The sequence below is a fragment of the Protopterus annectens genome, chromosome 5.part0, assembly GCF_019279795.1.
Source record: "Protopterus annectens isolate FY-2018-M chromosome 5.part0, PAN1.0, whole genome shotgun sequence".
Lineage (NCBI taxonomy): Eukaryota > Metazoa > Chordata > Ceratodontiformes > Protopteridae > Protopterus > Protopterus annectens.
Window position 1 is genome coordinate 764,033,500 of NC_056735.1, and position 22,794 is coordinate 764,056,293.

At 36.1% G+C, this 22,794-nt stretch overlaps 1 protein-coding gene across 1 annotated transcript in view; it reads left to right on the forward strand.

Moving 5' to 3' along the window:
- RAB39A (RAB39A, member RAS oncogene family) overlaps positions 1–22,794 on the forward strand; it is a 185,542-nt gene that overhangs the window by 986 nt on the left and 161,762 nt on the right. The gene's annotated exons all lie outside the window — the stretch shown is intronic.

Genomic DNA, 22,794 nt, shown 5'->3' on the forward strand with positions numbered 1-22,794 from the left:
TCCGCTTTTGCTGTGTGCGCCATGAGAACAAATTATTAACCAGACACGTTTCTGTGCTAGTTATGCCAGAAAAACTCAATATAGTAATAAAGTAGACTAAAAAAAGCTTAAGGAGAAATGTATTGTGTTGGGAGTGTTGGGAGTCTTCAATCACCTAAGCATTTTATGAGCTATGAGTGTAATCAGGAATATATAATTTAGGCAATTGTGTACACAAGTGTTTTAAATGAGGCAACCTTTTACACTGCACAGCAGCAACAAATATTAATAGTTTCAAGCACCAAAATAAAGCCAAAGTTAACTCATTCCAGTGATTTGTGCATGTTATATTACTATCCAATTAAACATTTAAAATATTTTATTCTGAATTCGTAATTCAGAATTATAAATTTAGAATATGCTCTCAAAGTTTAGTTATGTCTTTAAGACAAATACCATAGAAAAAAACAGCACTTATACTGATGGGGTGGAGGACAGTTTGGAAGTAAGTGTAGTATTCCAAAAACCCTGGATGCACCTTCAATTAAGTCTATGGTAAGATTTCTCAAGATAATTTAAAAATAAGAATGTAGCAACACATTCATAAAAAACATCATTGAAATGAATGTTGGAGTGAGGGGAAGGAATGCAAATTATGTATGTTAAAATACTTGTTTTACTGCTGGTATTCATTGAAATTCAGGTTGAAATGAGAAAAAGAACTAATTTTTCATGAATTCTAGCAGATCCTTTAAGGCTTTGTGCAAAGGAGGTTACAGAAGCCATTTAATTCTCTAAGGTTGGAATTGGGGTAAGAAGTTGTTTCAGTGGCTTTTTTATAGCAAAACCTGGATTCACTGCATGTAGTGCAACAGTAACTAAAGCCCATTGAAATCTGTAACCAAATGGGGAATGTTTAGAATATTAGTACAATTTTTGAATGGTGAACATTTCATGCTGTATATTAATATATTCACAACACTTTAACCAGGCTAATGTTTGTTGCAAGACATACTAACATTACCTTTCTTGATTTTTTCTTTTTTTATTTGTAATAATTATTTATAATTCAGCATCATCACAAGTATTTACTGTACACCTGATAATATAAATGATGAAGATGTAAGTATGGTGTGTTTGTATACAGATATTCACATATCTCTGTGAAAAAACAAGACAAATTATCTTGTGTTTAAAATTTAATAAGAATCTAAATCCAGAAGACATTCTTTGAAGTGAGAAACTAAAATGGCTAGCATAGCCGCAGTTCTTAAAAAACAGAGCACAAAACAAATAAAATCTCTACATGTGGATAAGACAGGATCCTATTTACTTTAATTTCAGGTTAAAAAATAAATATTTATGCACAGTGCATAGATTTCTTACATCAACAATATGTCTTTCAAGTCACTGTGGTTATGTGATAACCTTCCTTATGGTGTTACAGGAAGCCATCCACTGTCCTGAGCAAAACTAACTCAGATGGTGGTCTTCTACTCATGCACACCCTTTGGTCTGTTACACTCTTGCACAGAACTTCTTGTAAATACAGAAGCAGATTATCAGATACATATGTCAGTGTGGCAACAAGGCCAATACCCCTGTCCCTCACAAGTCTGTTGCTATATTTTGTTATTTTAAGATGGCAAAAGCATGCCTTTTGATGGGGTGAGTGCAGTGGTGTTTAGTAACAGCTCTAGATTTTTCCAGTTGCTCATTTTTCTGTTCATTTGTAGAGCAAGCCAATAAGTGACTTCCAAATGCAATAATCTGTCACATTCTAGACTCTAGATAGAGACTGGCTGCAAGTCAGTCTAGTTTCATTATAGCATATCTAATTTTGCTTTTGCATATGACATCATGTTCTGTGCATTGTGTCCAGGTTCTCTTTTTGCCCTGTCTTCACTTCATTCCCAACACCCTCATATTTATTGTACATTTGTCTCAAACAGATGTAATAATAGCTCTACACTACTGCTGAAAAGCCAGCTATTTTAGGCTGCATAAGCAGAATCTCTATTAGTTGTCAGAAAATAAAAAGCAGGGATATTAATTACATGTACCTCTAAGGCAATAACTTCTAATTTGTGCAGACTGTACCCAAAAGAGTGCCCACAAGATATTAAAAATTTGAATCCCTACAAAAAGATATTAAATGATTAAGGGAAAAGATATAAAAAGGAAAAACTGAAGAAAAAGTAGCAAATTAAAAACAGTGGTATTAAGGCTTTGAGCTGCTAGCATGTTTTATGTTTCATACTGTAGCCCTGTGCTTTGACTTCAAACAGTCAGTCAATCAGACAGCCACCAGGTCACTTCTGAAAAGGTAATTGTGCCTAGTGGGTTTACATGGTTAATATATTAATAAAAATGTTATCTGCTTTAGTTAATAGTTGCATCTGCGACCAAAGCATATGGTTTCATAGTGTACATATATAATCCTTCAAGAGAAAACACAGTAGACTGTTTAGTAAACAACATTATATTACTAAAATGGTTTACTTTTAAAATTCAACTGACTGAAATTTGCTAGAGTTTCAAGAATTATCCAGTCGTAGCAGAATGCATGCCATAGTTATATATTACTTAGTGTTGCATTGTCATTATTGGAGTAATATATTACATCACTATGAATTTGGACAGACAGTTGTCTCATTCCTTAATATAGGTGCATTTTATGTGTAATCAAGTTATAGGTAGTTAAAAAAAAGTAACAGACCAGAGAAATATAAATATTCTTGAGAAAGGATTATCTGTTGGACATTCTAAATACATGATACAACCTGGCACAGCTTATGCCCACATAATAGTATAAAAGATCATGGAAATTATATGAAATTCATTCTCTGGATACTTATCAGGCCTGAGAGCATACATCTAAATGTGATCGCAAGTGTATCATAATGTTTCCCCACACCCCACCCGCACCCAAATTTAATAGCTAGCCACTAAAGAATACCTGTTAAGCCAAAGGAACTGCCTCTGTACCCACCCCCCTTAAACAGCTTACCAACCCTAAATGCACACCTCTATCTGCTGCCAACCTGTGTAACTTTCTCTAACTCTCTAGACATTGTCTCATATTAACTTCTCTCTCCTAAGCACATTACATAATTCTTATCTAATGTAAGATTTTACGTCTGGTGACAAAACTATTGTTAGTCCTACTGAATGATGTAGGATTCTAAATCTGACAGACATAATGATTAATTTACTGTAGTAAATCCTTGTTTTTTATGTATATGTTGCTTTGAATATTTTCTGTAAACCAGTTTTTGATTGTTTACTTATTTTTGTAAATTATAATCTGTAGAAAATGTGGAGCTTTTCTCCCCAGACCTCCACTGCAAAAGGGCTACTTAGCTCATTCGGACAAACCTGGTCAACAAATATAAAATAAATAAATAAATGTCAGCTTCCTTTTTCCTCTTAATGCCTTATGGTCTATCTTTGAGGGATTAAAACTTACACATATTAGTGCCTGCAGCATGCATACCTAAGAATGAGCTGATTTAAGCCTTTGTCCTTCGCTATCACCTTAACATTGTGTGTATCTCTGAAACTTTACTGGAATCTTATATTAAAAGCTGCAAACTTATTATTCCAAGTTACAACATATTTAGATGTTACTGAGAGCCCAAACAGGATGTGGTAGAATCTCCAGTCACTCTAAGGACAACCTAAACTGCAATCTGTTTGATAATCAATGCCCCATGATCAAAGAAGAGAGGTGATCATCACCAAAGTTCCCCTAGTCCCCACCACAAGCCTTTTAAGTGTACTAGAATCTACATTCCTCATAAGAAACCCAAATGTCAGTTTAAAGACACTTTAGCCTGAATAATGGAAAACACCATTGCAGAAGTACTCTGACCTGGTGAGTTCAACTTTGATATGTCTGGTCCTATGTTGAACACATTTAGTTATAAGGGTTTCTCCATTTAATTATTCTACCCATCTGTAGTGCAAATGCAAAGAAAGTAGGCAAAGTAAGTATAATTAACTGGGTTCACACCTTGAAAACTCCAATGATGTTAGCTACTAGCCTCCTAACTACTTTATTACTGACCATCATAAAATATTTGCCATTAGGTCACCATCTGAATTAACACCCATACATAGCTATATCAAAGCTGGAAGCTACAGAAAAAAAATAAATAAATCCAATACAAGTAAACCACATCACTCCATGTGGTCTATATCATGTTGTCGAACTCTTTAAAAGTTTGAACGTCATATGGTCAACACCAAATGATCGAGCTTTTAAAAATTTGAACGTTTCAATGGAGATCTGCATACAGTGTGGAATGGGATGATTTCCCTTTTCTGCACTGTAGTGTGATCTTAGAGTTGGTATATTTAAAGACCAGGGGCCGTGGGGGTGCAGGGTGGCTTGCCCCCCTGCTTAAACTGTTCAGGTATGTTTTGTCTTTGGTTTATTGCTTTTTATTACATTTTTTTAACTTTTAAAAGTTCGATCATATGGTGTTGACCATATCATGTTCGAACTTTTAAAAGTTTGATTATGTAATATAGATGCACTCCATACACAGGTCTGCCCTCAAACAACCCCCATATATTGATGATATACTTAATTGTTCTAAATATATTATTCTTAAATATTCTATGTAATCTAAAAGTCAGAGTATCAGAATTAAGCATGTCACCTCAAGCTTTTATGACAGAGTCTGTAAAAAAGATTGGCATCTCTATGAAAAAATCCTGGCACAATATAGAAAGACTATGTCACCTGCCCTTTTACATGGAATTTTGAGATGCTGTTACAAAAGGTCATGAAACAACAAAACCACAACTGTTTTTATTGACAAAGAAGCAGCCACTTGAACCCTAACATTTTCTGTCAAAGCATAAATCATTTATTAAACACATAGAAGCAAAAACCTTCCCTAATTCTGCCCTAACATCTACCAGCTGTAAAGATATGTATAACCCTCTGCCATCTGGACAACCAAAATTTGGTTTTAAATAAGCTGGTCATTTCCATATCAGGACACTGCTGACCCAAATTAAAGGGACAGACTTGATGGCCCTGTCCTCATTCCTCCAAAATGTATAAAGCTTTCTTTTCATTCACTAATAATTCCACTCAGGCTCTTATGTGGAAGACCATATTTCTGATCCCCTTGCATAGAAGAGGCATGTCAACAGCAACCAACAGCTACAACCTCATTGCTGTTTTCAGTTCCCTTGTGAATGTCATGGAATGGGCAGTGCACTTACATCTTTCTGATTACATAGAAACAGATACACTCCAGTCCCAGCAAGGACAATGCTCAGCTCTGCATCACTGAATATGTATGTGTGTATAAGTCTACATTATGGCACAATCATACCTGCCCTATTCCTTGATCTTTCAAAGGGACTTTATATCATAAACTGCAACTGTCCTGCCCTACAGCAATCATACATGAATTTGGATCCAACATAAATCTCATGAGGTGGCAACACAGTTAACTTCATATCTGAAAAAATAAAGGTGGCATTCTACTCGTTATACTAAGTATACCACATATAAGAATCTTTGTTCCTCTGTTCTCTAGGCTTTACATCAGCCTCATCCTGCAGTGCACTGAGCTTACTGTTATTCAGTCTGTGGATGCCACAGCTGTCCTGTATAGTGAGAGTTCCCAAGCTAGAATATGATTCAAGAACTCTCGTCTTGTGTTAAAAGCTAGCCCAAGCAAATCGTCTCTCAATAACTATTCCTAGATCCGTGTCATAGACACTGTTAGTGGGATTCTTCTTGAAAAATGTGCCATTAACAAGTATCTATAGATTGCTTTTCATTAGTCTTTATTTCTGTTTTAAACACCTTTATTAAATTATCACTTGAGACACAGGCACACACACATTAACAGAAAAGAAAACAAATCATAATAATGTTTTTTTTTCCATTTATTATACATTGCATATTTGTTTATTTTCTTTAGAACTGACATACACTTCAACATTACATATATTGTGCAATTCCTGCCTTCTGTTAAACCTCATTTCTCTTTTTGAACATTATTATGCATGTATTGTTCCCACAACTTCCATTTATTTCTATGTAATTTGCTCCTTATACTTCTCCAAACATCCCACTTCCATTTCTTCTGATCTCTTTAACAATATTTACTACTTCAACTACAGTTGTTTTAGCATTTGATTTCCAAGTTCTAGTAATTGCTTTTTTGGCAGCCAATAGCATTAAACTTAGTAAGACCTTGCTATGTCTTAGACAATTCAGATTCTGTGTCCCAGCTCAAAAAGAATCATTTCCTCAGTTACAGCAATTTGCTCCCCCAATATTTCTGACTGGGTAGTCTGTAGTATAGTTTTAAAATCTGCCAATTCATTACACTCTTATAAAAACGTGTTCCCAATTACCTGTCTCTTTCCCATAACACCTCTAGCATTTGCTATCTGCCCGAGAAAAAATCCTACAAATGAGGTAATCCTAAAACACAATGTTCTGTTGAGAGAGTCAGCTAACTCCACTTAACTCTCACCCTCCCTCCCCTTATTATTCCTTCTTTCTTGATCTTCATTTTGACTGCAGGATAAAAACGTACAACCAGCTGCTTGACTGTCCCTGCTTTTCCAGAGCACTTCTGGTCCCCTTGCTGATTTCAAAAAAATTTTTATGAAAGTGGCCTCTTTGCCAGGCTTTCTTCCTTCAGTGTATGTAAAGTGAAGCAAATGAACAACAGAAGTGCAAAATCAATTCTGCTTGTCCCTTTGTGAATCACCGTTGTGGCTTGTACAAGGAGTTACTCTAAGAATTCTTTTCATACAAACTCTAATCCCTTTGACTACATATTGCTTTTTGATTTTTCTACCCTCACAAGTTTTTACCTCATCTTTACATATTTTTTAATCTCCAGCAAGAAACCTACATTTCTCAAGTGATTAATGCAACAGACTACAAATCCCAACCAATATGGTGATGATCTCGATGCCAGTTGCACAAGTAATATCTGGAAAAAAACTGACATTTAATATAAGAAACAACACATTGTGGAATTCAAGTAAAAATTATCAACACTATTCTTCTATTACTAAGTGCTTGCACTATAAGGGCAGCTGCTAATTTTCAGTACTTAAACTACTCGACATTCCTTTCTGCTTGGCAGCTTATTTCACACCGAACCCTCTATCCTCTTTATTGTTTTATTAGACCCTCCCTCTTCTTGGTCACTTTTGCTAGCTTATATTAGTGGCAGTTTTCCCCTAAATTACTTCAATTTACATCTTTCCAGTTATCTTTCTGTCTCACCTATTCTCCCATCTCCCTTGTCCGCATAACCCTTCTCTTTCACGTCTAGTGATCAGATGTTTTGAATTTCCTGCAGTACACTACAGAATACCTGAAACACTTTCCTTTTCCAACGTTTTCATTTTTCATCTATGACTGCAACAAAACTATATCAAATTGTAGTATTTAGCCACCGCTATTGTTAGTATAGACAGGGACATGTTTTATTTATTTATTTCACATTTACCACTGTTTTAAGTTCATTGCATTTTTATATTTTCCTGTTTGATGCTCAGCAAATAGTGTTAATCATCATTTCTGTACATTAAAGTATGATGTTAATATGTGCACTCATAGAGTCATCGATTCATAGACTGTTACTAGGCTAACAACTCGGGGAGGGGCCTTTCTAAGCCTAGCCAAGTTGTCCCTAAAGAATAATGATGTTTTGTATCCAAAAAGGACAATGATGGCCAAGCATTTATAATCTACCTCTGTCCATGACGGACATAGGTGCTAGGCCTGGTGTAAATTTGTTATTCCCCATCCACTTGTTTAGGTTTTGCATAAATTAAGTAATAGACAAACTTAGCTTCACATGGATTTTAAGCCTGTTCCATAGGAGGGGAAGTCTCTAAGATACATATCTGTCTCTCCAGCATGTTCTGTTTAAGTAACATACAAAATTCAGGTCCCTAGACCTTGTATTTATGGTACTCTTTGACTTACAAATATACAGAAGATTCATAAGTGTGGGGTTTGCCGATGCCTTGTAAGCCAGGCATAGATTACCCCTCAGCAACCTATAGGAGACTGAGTAGAGGGAAAGGGCTTTAAGGCACTCTGCATATGGCAGCTTTGTTATGATGTGTATTCTTTTTGTAAGGAACATTTGAGGTCATTCTGGTTACTGCAAATGCCAGGCCATGTACATACCAAAGGAAGCATTGTACTCTATAACTGGTCTGATAAGGGCAGAATACAGTGGGATAATGACCTCTTTGGACCTAGATGGCATGCCCTTACTTATAAGTTGCTCAACATAAAAGGATTTCCTCACCATTATAACCACATGGTAGTGGAAGATAAAGCTACTGTCTATGTGCATACCCAGAATCTTGACCACTGGGTTGACTCTTAGGTGTGCATTATCAACATGGTAATTAGCTGGGATGGATGACTTTCCAAAAGGTACAATTATGAATTTCTTAGCAGTGAGTTTAAGACCATGACTTTGGTACCATTTGTTAATCAGAGATAGACCTTCTTGAAGAATGCTAGTGTCTGCAGTGTCAATGCTAACCCCCAGCTAGCAATCATCTGCAAACTTAATCAGCCATAAATCTTCAGCATTTGCTTTAATTTCAGAGAAATAGATGGCAAAAAAGAGCAGTCCCAGTACTGATCCCTGGGCGACTCTGCTAGTGACTGGCCTCTTGGTGGAGGTGGCCTTACCTATTTTGAACTCCTAGGTCCTATCAGTGAGCCAGTTGGCTATCCAGCAGATGACAAAAGGATTTATACCTACATTAGTAAGCTTTTCTATGTCTGAGTGGGGTATTGTATCAAAAGCCTTGGCCAGGTCAAGACAATCTGTGTGCACAGTCTTACCTTCATCCATTGCTTTGGTGACCTTCTCAAAAAAGTCCACCTGATTTAAAAGGCATGACCTTCCTTTAACAAAGCGAAATTGTGATGGTCCAGAATTTGCAGGTTACCTATGTCCTTATTTATCATGTCCATGATGATTCTTTCCATGGTCTTACATATGAGGTTGTTAAGACTTATGGGCCTGTAGTTATCCAGATCAGTGGTTGGACCTCCTTTGTGCAGGGGAATGACTGTAGCCATCTTCCATTCCTTGGGCACAAAACCTGACAGAAGGCTCCAGCTGAAAAGTGATTCAAGTGAACCAGAGAGGTCATGTTTCAAGCTATTTAATAACATCCCAGGATGTTATCAGGCCCCACTGATGCAGTGTTTTTGGCCTTGGATAAGTGCATTGATGGCCTGTTCCCTAGTAGTGGTTGGGGGGATTGTGTTATGTGGTATTTCCTTTGGACTATTGAGAGGGGTGGGGAGAAATTTGAGCTGAATCTGTCATCCAATAGGATGACAATGGCCCCTAGGTCAGTGTGTGAGTGATGCCATTTACAATACGTTCTGTGCATTATTGTGTATTTCCTCTAAGGTTCTGGACATAGCTGCAGAAAGCTTTGTGGTTGTCCTTTGCCTAAGAAGGTATTTTTTCTTCAAATTTAGTCTTTAATGTATTAATTAACCCTCTTATCTGCCTGTTTAAATTAGTCAGGGGGCTTTTAGTATATATGGCTTTTTCCCCGTACGCTTGGCCAAGATTTTTTTCTTTTGTTGTATAACCGATTGATATTGCGATTCTACCAGAATGACTTGTCTTTTGAGTTTATCTTATTCTTAATATGAGTAAGCACAGCTCACTCTATACAGCTATCAATATGGCTGTACAGAGATTTTGTAAATAGCTCAGTGTATTCTCTGGTATTTACTGGGTTTGGGAGGTGCTTGGAATTTAGCCAAGGTTTTGCTTAGTAGAGAGAGGGTAACCTTGGAATAGTTCCTAAAAGTTGTTGGTTTTGCTATATCTCCAGATTTAATTTTTATTTCAAGTAATACTGCCTTATGGTCAGTTCTGACAAGCTAAGATATTATATTGGGTGAGGAACATTGGTCCCCCATGTTATTGAGTACAAGGTCAAGGATGTTTGTACCCCTGGTAGGATAATGGACCAACTGTTCAAGGATGTTGGTATTAACAAAGTTTAGGAATCACTGGGCTTGTGCATTAGAAGTGGTGTAGGATTCCCAATCTATAGAGGAGTAGTAGAGATTCCCCATGAATATCGTACTGAATTGAACAGTGAGGGTCTCTAGTACATTGAGATAGATAGTATGGGTTTCCTGGAACATGGAGGAGACCTATATGTTGAAAGGATATGGTATGACACCCTGTTTATGGTGACTTGTACATGTATGAGTTCCAGTGGGTCATACACTTTAACTAGTTTGGATGTGAGATTGGTCGTAATATAGACTGACATTCCTCCCTCCACCTTTAGTTCCCTCCTGTGCAGTTGCTGGTCTAAAGGTATGAAAGGCATTACAACTTTGCATTCCTGGGTTACTCTCAGCAACTTTAAATCATGTCTTTGTTACTACACAAATGTTTACACTAGGATTTCTACCTCTTGCAATGCTGAAAACTGGACCATAGCCACGCTCCCTCCTCTGCCCATGACTCCGCCCAGGTCCAACCCATCCCCACCCACAACCACACCCATTTTATGACATAAACGCATATGTCACTATGGTGAAACATCCCTTTTAGCCCATTTTCACATGTCTAATATACATAGCATTACTGTTTTTTCTTTGTTGGGGAGTATCTCTGACTCTACTGCATTCCTTTAGTAATACTTTTTTGTGAAAAAAAAGGCAGAGGTTGCTTTTTAACAAACTCTGGCATTTTGTCCACACTTCTACGCAGAATACTGAAGTTTGTACAGTACTTTCTGGACTACCATAGAATCATTCTGATTTCTGGATAGTCCAGAAAAATACCAGATGGGGGCAAACCTAATGTTGTTCTTTTCTGAGACAATAAGTTTTCTTTGGGGAAAATCTTTCACATTAAAAAAAGTATTATTGTACTTTCCTGTTTAGGAGTTAGTGATTTAATGGACTGTCATGATACTTAACTGTACTTTTAAAGTGGAGCACACTTTTTTCCTATCAGCTTAAAACTTGTTGAAATCAATTGAAAACCATTTTTTTTCCTGTGAAGAAATAGAAAACTAAACATGTATCTTCTCTTCCTCAGTAGTTTACTAGGTGTGTCTCAGGGTTTAATTCAGGCTATTGATCCTTCTTATAAGGTGGTTTATGGTAAAAGAAAGACTGATACCTCTTTTCCTGAAGAGGTTCAAGATTCTGAATCTGGACAGGAAGATGAAGGGACAGATACAGTGTGTTCTGATTCAGACTCAGAGGAGTGCTCAGTTTCTGATTCTGCCTGTGGGGGTTGTCTTTCTCTGAGACTATTTCCACAATGTGCCAGTGTTTTCAGTGGGAGTACACTGAGGTTTCACAGTCCCTCAGAAAATAATATGAGTTGTTACAGAAGGAATTTATAGAGCCTTCACCAGTTTTGGGGGATGTATGTGTCACTGCCTGTAATTGTCTTGATAGTGAGCCTACTGCCCATAAAAAGGCTAACAGGATGTATAAAGTTTCTCATTCTTTTAAGTTTTTATACATTCATCCCAAACCTGACCCAGCAGCTATAGCTTTAGTTAATATTTCAAACATTTAGTTAATTCCAATCCTAGTCGTTCTAATAAGGATGGGTAGATTATTGATAGGTATGGGAAAAGGTACACCTGCAACTTTGATTTTCAGCATTTTGAATTGTCAGGCTCATATGCTAAAGTTCATTCTGACTAATTGTGAACATATGAGGAATGTTTTGTCTGCTTTTAAACATTTAATTTATTTGGTTTTACAAGTCACAGCACACTGTTTAGATTGTGTGTATGACTCTGTTGATATTTCTTCCATGGCTATGGCCACTGGTACTATTTTGAGGGAGTTTGCCTGGCTGCATTCTCAGAATCACCCAGAAGATGTGAAAATGAGATTTTAAATTCTCTATTGGATAGAGATTTAGTTCTTGGGTCCTGTGCTGCAAAGGTGATCAAAAAGTGCAATTAAAGGGGTAAGTTGATACAGGAAAACTCTAAGATTTTTCATCCCTCCTTTTCCAAATTTCCTAAGGGATTCTCTAACCCTTCATTAAATTTGACAAAAAATATAAACAATCTCAACAAAATGCAAGTAAATAGATGTTTAAGAAGAAATGGCAAGGGGTTCCAAAGAGAATACAAGACCCCCCCCCCAACCAAGGAGAGTCCAACAAGTCAGAATGACTACTTAATGGAGCTTGTTCCTCTTTTCCCACCCTGGCAGTCCCTTTTCCATCCAGAAAGTCTGAATCTCCACTCTTCCCTTTGGCAACAGTTTCATAAAAATGGATTCCAAAGATCATTAATCAAGGTTACAAATGGCAGTGGGAGGAAATGCCTCCTTTTCAGGGGGTAATTCCTCATCCACCAGACTAGACTTTTTATTTCTACCTGTCCATCATATGCTGTCCAAGGGAATGATAGAACAAGTTTCTCTCTCTCAGATTGGAAAAGAATTTTATTCAAGGATGTGTTACTGACAAAGAAAGAAAGAAAGAAAGAAAATGTTGGGGAACAGCTCTGGATCTTTCTTTCCTAAACCTGTGTGTGACACTTCCAAGTTCAAAATGATGTCACTTAACAACCTGTTGCCTCTTCTTCCTCTTTCAAGTTTCATGGTAACACTGGATTTCAAAAATGCTTATCATAGCATGTCCCTATTCATCCAGACTTCAGGTGTTTCTAAAGGGTCCATGTGTCCAGATTACATTATCAGTTTTCTGACTTACCCTTTGGACTATCCACTGTGCCAAGAGTGTTCACAACGTGTCTAGTTCCAGTTACAGATCGTTGTAGGATACAGTGTATCCACATGTTTCCATATTTAGACAACTTGCTTACCTCTGCAGTGTCTTTTTCAAAGTGTCAGGAATCTTTCACTTGGGTAGAGATCTGTTACACAAGCTGGGATTCCAAGAGAACATTCAAAAATCTTTTTTGACTCCTTCACACAGGATTGTATTCTGGGGCTGTCAACTAGACATCTCATTTTAAATAGCTTTTCTTCCACAGGAAAAAAAATAGATCAATATTTAGATCATTTTTTCAATATTTAGATCAATTTCTAAGGTTTTCTACTCACACTTCTGTCACTGAGAGGGAACACTTCAAAATATTGTGTTTCATTGCATCTACAGTTCTCATGATACCCCTGGCAAGACTCCACAGCACCAGCATCCTTTGTCTTTTCAAATACCAGTGCTGGTGTTTGTCAGAAAAGAGATCACATGCTGGAGAAAGCAAAGAACCCTAAATCTAGGTCTCCCCTTCTCCATCCTTGCTCCAGAGCAGTTAGTCACCACATAAACTACTGACTTTGGTCTGGAAGCAGTTTCAGAATGGATAAAAGTGCAAAGTGTGTGGAACACCAAGGACAGATGCAAGCACAGAAATATAAAATAAATGTTTAACCTGATCAAGGCACTCAACCCTGTGAATTATCTTTGGTCCCCTGGACCTCTTCAACTTGTTACAGACAATACCATATTCATGTGGTATCTCAACAAACAAGGGGGGAACCATGTCATAACCTCTTTGCAAACTAGCCAAGTTAGCTTGGGATACAGCTTCATGGCACAATCTGACCGTACAGTCATCCTGCATTCCATTAGAGCATAACTGTGTTGCAGACAAGCTGAGCAGGACCAGGGCAGACCCTCATAATTGGAAACTAGATCAGGAGGTCTTCCAAGATTTGATCCATCTGTGGGGAGTTCCTTGAAATTACCTCTATGAACAATCAGCTGGTAAGATTCTGCTCCAGTACTCCATGAAAGAAGGTCTGGAATACAGATGCCCTTTCTTTTCTTGGACAGGACTGTACCTGTATGCTTTTCCATCCTTTCCACTGATATTGGTACATCTGAAGATTCAGAATGATTTCCCCAAGATAATTGTGATGATTCCATTCTGGCCCAGGCAACAGTGGTTCTGCCTTCATTTGAAAATGTCCAGGGGCAATTACCACAAGCTTCCTCACAGAATGGATCTACTCACACAAAATCAGTGATGTTTGATACAACCCAGCCCCAGTCAACTTCAACTGACTGTCTAGATGATAGGTTCTTAATTCCTTTTAGGCACCTGTTTATTAAGGATGTGCAGTAGGTAATTATGGAAGCAAGGAAGCCTGCTACTAGAAAGTCATACATTACCAAATGGAAAAAGTTTTCTAGTTGGTGCCACCAACATAACCATCATCCATTTAGGGCTAACTGTTCTCTGTTTTTACAGTATTTGTGTGAATTACTATACTATGGCCTTTCTTACTCCCCGATCAAGGTTCATTTATCAGCCATTTCAGCATGTCTGCCCATAGAGCCTGCTCTTTTAATGCATTCGCATGTAAAAATTTTTTTGAAAGTTTTTTTGTAAGATAAGAAAAAATAGTGTCTCCTCCTTGGGATCTTAATTTTGTATTAAAGAAGTTAACACTTGCTACATTTGAACCAGCTAATCTGGCTAACTTTAGGTTCTTAACATGGAAAACAGTTTTACTGATTGCTCTTTAAGAAGAATATCTGAGTTCCAAGCTCATATGATGAGTCAACCTAGTCTCATTTTCCACAGTGACAGGATTTCTTTGAGAACTAATCCTTCTTTTATGCCTAAAGTTGTATCTGAGTTTATGTTAAGGCACACTATCCATCTCTCCATCTTCGTTCCTGAACCTAAAAATGAGGGAGAAAAGATACTCCATACATTGGATGTCCACAGACAACTCGGCTACTGTCTTGACAGAAATAAATCTTTCAGATCTTCAGATCAATTTTTCATTTCTTCTGAAGGTACAAAGAAGGGACAAGCTGTGACAAAACAGACTATTTCCAAATGGTTAACAAACACAACTAAGAAACAAAAATAAATGAAAAACAACAGGCTACAGACATTTATTTCCAAATGGTTGTCTAAAGCTATTACTGCTTGTTATACTCACCACAACAAAACTATTCCAGGCAGGGTCAAGGCCCATTCTACCAGGGTCTTGGCTTTGTCTATGTTTTTTTGGAAAGGGCTAGATTCTAGAAATATTCTAGAAGCAGCAGCTTAGTCATCTGTGCATTCTTTTACAAACCACTATAAGCTTGATTCCTTCTCTAGGAATAGACCAGGCTTTGCTAGGACCATTCCTGTTCTACCTCCCAAACGTAGTAAGCTGAGATTACCTATCCATATAGCTAGGACTAGTGCAGCAGTGATCAATATGATGAACATAATGCAGTTGTGTAAGTCATCTTAGAAAGAAAGTTAAAAGTGCCAATGTATTATTTTAACAATGTTGACTCCTTTACTTATGCTATTAAGAAATTTTGGCCTGTTCTAACTACTGATAGTGAGATCAGAGAATTGATAGATGATCGACCAAAATTTTTGTTCAAAAATATGAGGTCTCTGAAAAGACAATTATGTCATCCTGGGGTCAATACTGCGTCTAGTAGGTTAAACTATATATACTAAACCTTGTGGTAGTTGCCCTGTATGTAGATTTATAGATAGTACAGGGAAATTGTCACATACTGATCAGTGTAAAAATTATGTTTTTTAATGTAGGAGCCACTTGTGACTGAATGCATATTGTGTATTTAGCATATTGTTTATTATGTTGCAAATGTTATGTTGGCAAAACAGATAGGACTTTAAGGGACAGAGTTAAGGAATGCCTATATCATATCAGTAACCGTAATGTGTCCAGTGCTTTATCTAAACACGTAAAACAGACCACTAATGAGCACAATTTCAAGTTTATGGCTATTTGTAGAATATATGATAATATTCATGGTGGGGATGTAAGCAATGTGACTGAACAGTTAGAAGCTAAATGTATTATTAGACTGAGAAGTGATTTTGGTCATGGTCTCAATGACAAGGTTGCTATCAAACCTATGCTTAAGGCCAGACCACTTTTCAGATAATGTAAAGTTTTTAATGTTTTTATATATGCATTTTTATGTATATATTTGTGTTTTAATTAGTCTTTATATGTGTTTTCACATAGCTTTGTGTTTATTGTGATGCTTGTTGCCTTTAAATATGGGCACTTTGTGATTGGTCACTTGTAAATTAAAACTGGTATTTTTAGCTGAATCTGTTTTTGTTTCGTCACATCTGAAGAAGCGATTCTAACTGTGAAAGTGCTTATATATTGTTTTATAGCAATAAATAAAAGGAGTTTATACTGGATCCTTTGGTCATATCTGAGTCCATATGTGTTATAGGAATTTAAAATATGGGAATGCAAATGACAACTTATAACATAACTGCAAATAAAAATAAGATTTTCTGCAGAATTTCTGACATCATCCTGTTGTCAAAGGTTAAATTACTAATGTTTCATTTGTAGTACTGTGTATAGTTTAATAGTCATAGAAACAAAGGAAGATGATGTTAGCAGAGCAGACTTACCCTCGATTTACCAAAATAATGAGGGAATAGAGGGGATAGGACATTATCATAGAGTTTAAAAGTCCAAATGAACACATTAAAATGGGTTCCTGGTGAAAGTGCCAGGGCTGCAAAGTCTGAGATTGTAGTACACTGAATTATTCTCCTTATTGTGACAGCTGGAAGAGAGGAGGTGACTCATTGCTGAAATATCTATCTATATATGCATATAGTATTAAGAGTACAGATAAATGGAGAAGTTCATAAATGTCAGGGAGAGATTAAAAAGAACTGAGATTAGACATTGATATATTTTGGGTGACTGCATGAGGGAACCTGCAGTAACACTTTTTAGGCCCTATAGAAAGCGCAACATTGTCGTTTGCTTGTATAGGTCTATATCTGCAGTTATGCGTTAATGGTATAGTGGTATGGGGTCAGTTCATGTACATCTGTCACATTAAGATGGGTGGACCAGACTTTTTATTTCAGAACAATCTCCAAGTCATTTTGATAGCTGACTTCTAAAGCTTTCAAAACTGTATATCACCATGAATATTTGAAGCCAATTGTTAATATGGCAGCAGTAGGAAGGAACATGACTTGAGAGAGAACAAAATATGAAGACCAAAAAATAAATAAATAAAATATTTGCAGCTGTTATCAAACATATATTTACAATAAAATTTAAGATCTAATCAAAATTTGAAGAGCAGTTTTTGACAAAGTGTTGTTCTTTCTTTCCCAAATATTTTTATTAAAATTTAAAAAAGTGTAACAATTTATAACAGGAAAAAAAGAAACATACATTTTTGAACAAATTAACCACTCACATAGAAAAACTTCATAGCAGTAAATTAAAATAAAACTATTTACAAAGATGTCTACTGAACTAAAACAATTATTAGTAATTCAAAGTATACTTCTGTTTCATATTATGCTACAATCAATTGTCTCGAGTAGCTCTATAACTTTTAACCAGGAGTTATAATACAAAGTGATTCTATCAGTTCTGATCATAAATGTACACAGTTCCAGTTGAGAAACATTCATAGCAATACTTTTAAATTATTTAAACAAAGGACAAGACTCACTCTTCCAGTGCATAGTAATTACTTTATGTGCTATACCTAATAAAGTCCATAAAAGTTAATATTTTGATCTGGGAGCACATTTAGATATTGGAAGATTAAATAATCAAAGATTTAGTTAACTGAATTTTGTCATTAAAAACAGTTTGCAGTAAAAGGTCAATTTTTCCCAAAATGCTTTATGCAAATTGCAGTCATAAAACATATGCTGCCAGTTGTTTTCAATTTTAATGTACATTTCCAACACTCAATATCTTATTTAAACATTCATTAATTTCATTTTATGAGGAGTAATAAAGTTTCTATGTATACATTTCCAAGAAAACAACTTAAACTACAACAAAATAATTATTTGCTTTGAAGAGATTAACATTAACTTATCATTTTCAGTAGGAGTTTGATTATGCATTTATCTATAATAATCCCCAAATTATCTTTATAATACCATTTGTATTTTTATTATATTATATATTTTAGATAGGTAGCCTTTTCCTATTACTGCTTGATTTCTTATAATAATCATAAATTCTATAAATTTAGGGACAGAATCCTTAATAGTATTATGCATTAACTGCGGTTTACTGAAGATATACTGCCTTAAAGTTTGTATATCTAATCACATTTTATCATTTATGTCATATTTACTCATAATGTAATTCATAGAAAGAACTTTTCCAGAATCCATTAGTTGATGCCAATATATTATTTTTTCCTTAAGTATAATCATTTTAGAAACATCAAATGTGTTAATGTTGTTCTGTGTATAAGCTGTAGGGTATAATAGAAATGACCACACTCCAAATTCTGGAATTTTATTCAGATAATTTTTAAATATAGTTAATGCATTGGCTGTATATTTAGAACATATATGTTTATTTTTATTCTCCAAAATATATCCCCTTTTCAACCACAATTATTGGATAATACTTTACTAAATTGAACTGGCAATGGAAGAGTTGATTTTAACCAAATCTGTTCCTGTATTTGTTTCCACCTAGCAGAATAAGAAGAATTTAACCATAATGTTATTGTCTTAATGGAAGATAAAGCATACATTTCTATATCCGGGAGGCTAATTCTACCAGCTGTCCAATCATTTAAATGATGATATAATGCTACTCTAGGTTTATTTGGATACCATATAAAGTTTAACATTAGTTTATTGAACTAATGTATACAATCTTTAGAAACAGGAAGAGAAATAGTTTGTATAAGATATAATATTTTTGGAAATATAATCATTTTAATTAAGAAAAACCTATCTTCCACTGTAAAAAAAATTCCATCGATTCATTAGATATTTTATTTAAAATATTGGTATAATTAATTATTAATGTTTTATTAATATCATTTGATAATGTAATCCCTAGATACTTCACAAAGCACTGTTCTAATGGCATGACACTCCAGAATAGAATGGAATCATGTGGCTGGTTGCTAAGGTGAAAGCACACAGATTCAGGCTCAAATCAATTATTCTTTGCTTGCAGAATAATGACATTAAGTAGTTTCTAGTATCTAAAATATAATCTATCAAATAAATAAAGTAAAATGTACTTCCTAGGTTATTTTTGTTCTGATTTTCAACAGACATGCAAGTGAAAAGAAAGTAAATGTTGTTCATTAAACTAAAGATATCCTTGATGAACACCAGTTTTGTCCTGTCATAAATGTGCAGTAGAACTACTCTGATACTCCTTTGGGTGATATGTAGTCAACCAAATAGGACTGTCATGTGGGTGATGTGCAGTAAAACCAGTATGACACTCATTTGGGTGATATGTAGTGGAACAAGTAGGACTTTCCTTTGGGTGATGTGCAGTGGAACAAGTCAGACTTTCCTTTAGGAGACGTGTAGTATAAGAAATAGGAGTTTCTATTTGGTGATGTGCTGTGGAACAAATAGAAGTTTCCTTTGGGTGATATGCAGTGGGTCAAGTCGGACTGTCCTTTAGGAGACATGTGTAGTATAACAGATAGGAGTTTCCTTTGGGTGATGTGCAGTGGAACAAATAGGAGTTTCCTTCGGATGATGTGCTGTGGGTCAAGTAGGACTTTTCTTTGAGTGACAATTGTGGTGGAACAAGCAGGATTCTTCATTGGGTGACATGCAGTAGAACAAGTAAGATTTTTCTTTGGGTGACGTGTACTGGATCTTGTAGGACTCTGCTTTCAGTGATGTGCAGTAGAACAAGAAGGACTCTTCTTCGTGTGACGTGCAGTAGAGCAAGGTTACATGTGGTAGAACAAGTAGAACTCTGTTTTGTGTAATATGTGCAGTGGAACAAGTAGAACTCTCCTTTGTGTGACAGGTGCAGTGGAACACGTAGAACTCTCCTTTGTGTGATATGTGCAGTGGAACAATTAGGACTCTTCTTTTGGTGACATGTAAATTAGAACAAGTAGAACTCATCTTAGGTGATATGTGGTGGGACAATTTGAACTAACCTTTGGGTGGCATAAAGTAGAGCATGCAGGGCTCTTGTTTAGGTGATGTGCAATAGAGTAGGTGCAGTATAATTTAATTTGCATATTGGAAATTACATGAATGGGTGCAGAGTGATAGTTCTAGATCTCAATAGCCCATCTAACTTGTTTCTTGGTCAACATCAGGAGAAAGGAATAAGGGGAAAAGTGATACACTACTCCAGCCCATATTTCACACCACTTACCTATACAATAGATTTAGGGACAGTTTAGTACTCTCTTTCTCTCTCCTTCTCTATTGATATCAGCATCTAATAAAAATGGCAAAAATAATAGCACCCAAGTTGGTTGTGGTATTGAGGAGTAAAATAACACAAACTAAACTCTATAGGCTCTTTTGTGATCTCACCAGTATGTAGTTAAAGGGCTGTATATTATCTGAAGGAACCATAGATTAGAATAAAATATACTGAAAGGTGGCAGACATTAACAGAGGAAGTAAACTATTTACTAGTTCACCTGTTATATGAGATGCAAAAATTTGTAGGCAGAATGAGATAAGTCAGATGTGGGCTGCAGGATGTTAAAAATACTGCCTTCATTCATACCTGTAGCGCCAGTCATGTTGTGTTCTACTCTTTTCCTACAGTGCTAATTGTGTGACTACCTTGGCTCAATGAAGCCTTTAGCACTTGAAAGGCAGACAGTACAGGGCACTGTTTTACAAAGTAGCTCTTCTGCAGTAGTGAAATGACAGTACTCAGTGGTGTGATTAAGCAGCTTAAATGTAAGAAGATTATTTAAATTGAATAAGTAAGTTAAACTGTACTTACTTACTACAAAATATTTTTCTACATTCAAGTTTAACTGCGACTTAGAGCTCTAAGTAACTGCTGTCCGCCATTCCAACACATAGGAATTTGACACTTCATTAGGTGAGTGCTGGTAGGTGTGAATAAGTTAAATCACAAACTAAGAAAAACCTGGTAGATTGCTGGCTTTCCTCACAGACTTTTATAAAATATGTAAGAATTAAATTACCTGCCGATTAAGTGGTGACTCCAGATCAGGGTCCTGCTCTTTTACTGCCCTTACTCCTAGGCTCAGTAGTGACTGGTCATAATATCTTGGTGGATAGCGTCCATCACAAATTCTGTATAGGCAAGTTTATTCTAAAATAATCATATTAGCTTTATTGATGGATGGGTAACAGATGATATGATTCTTCTTCAATAAACATTGTAAAGTGGGGATATGTGGTTCAGAATGATCAACCTGGATATGAAATAGGCATTCAACTGTAATGACCAGAGTTTCATACAGAGACTATCCAATATAAGGTTGTATTGTTTTCTGGATTAGAAAAATATGTTTGGTTCCATATATATATATATATATATGTGTGTGTGTGTGTGTGTGTGTGTGCGTGTGCATGTGTTGGTGTGTAGCTATTTATAAGATGATTAGATATACACCCATCTAATTATCTATGTACATATGGCGATTCATATAGATATAGATGCATTATATACACCCTTTTACTTACATGCATTCATACATACATACAGCTATATAGACATAGAGAGAGAGATGCAATTTATAAAATATGCATTAATCTTTAGTTGCCTATGGTAAATGTATGTCTAGATTATCACTTCACTACCTTCAGAAGTACAAATAGATACCTCATTTCACTGTCCATAAATGATATTCACTGACACTTTTGACATATGCAGATAAGCAAATATATGTATATTAAGGCATACTGGTAAATGAGTACACTCCAGTTTACTGCCATAGAGTTTTTAACTTAATAATGCATTATCTGTAGACAAAAACAAAGGACACAACTTCCTTTTGCAAGCAGCTTTATTAAATAATAACTGTGTTACTCCATGCCTGTTATATGATGCACAACTCATGGGCCTAGGATTTTTAAGGCTGTATTAATTTTTGAAGGTGATTGACACTTAATTGGCAGTGTCAAGTTATTTAACCCATCCACCACCACCCTTTGGGAAAAGGTTATACACTGCCAGCTTCAGGTGTTCCTCCAAGGCTACCAAATGAACATTTCTTGTTGTTTGTCTTCATTTTCCTCTCCCACCAAAGCCAGTCTAGTTTTGAGTCCTGAGTTTCCATTGTGCTTATTTCATTCAACCTTCCAAACTCTCTTATATTCTTCATCTCAAATTGCTTACAACTAATGAGTTTCATGCATCCTTCATAGTCCATATTCTAAGGAATGTCATCTATAAATGTCTTTGCTGATGGTTAGCCCAGAGACCTATTCCTCTCATCGTGAAATTCTTCTCACCCAGTTATGCCACTATAATGTATGTGAGACATGCATTTTGCATCCTCTGGAGGCTTATCTATAACTGTCTGTTGCATATAATATTTTGAGCTCATATCAGTTTGTGTCTTTCGGCTTTTCCCGGTTAGGGGTCACCACAGCGGAACCCCGGTCCGCTAATGATTAGCATTTGATTTTTACATACCAGCTTGCCAGGCATGACGCACAACCTTCAACGAAGGTACGCCCATTCATGCATGTCTCCACACAGAAGTCGCTCTAGCTGAGAATCGAACAGGACAGCGTCTTGTTGTGAGGCGACAATGCTAACGCAGCACCACCACCGTGGGTTTTGAGCTCATATCAGTAATAAAACAATTTCATGACTTGACTGTGGGCCATTACACAAAACTGCATCATCACCATGAATAGGTCACTAATGAATTCTCTGCCAGAAATCCATTCTAGATCCATTAAAACTCCATTCTAGTGGTCCTCTATTACTGGGAAATCCCATGATATAGATACATGGCAAGCTTCTAGGCATCACAACCCTTTATAGGTTCATAGATAAATACTAGGTTA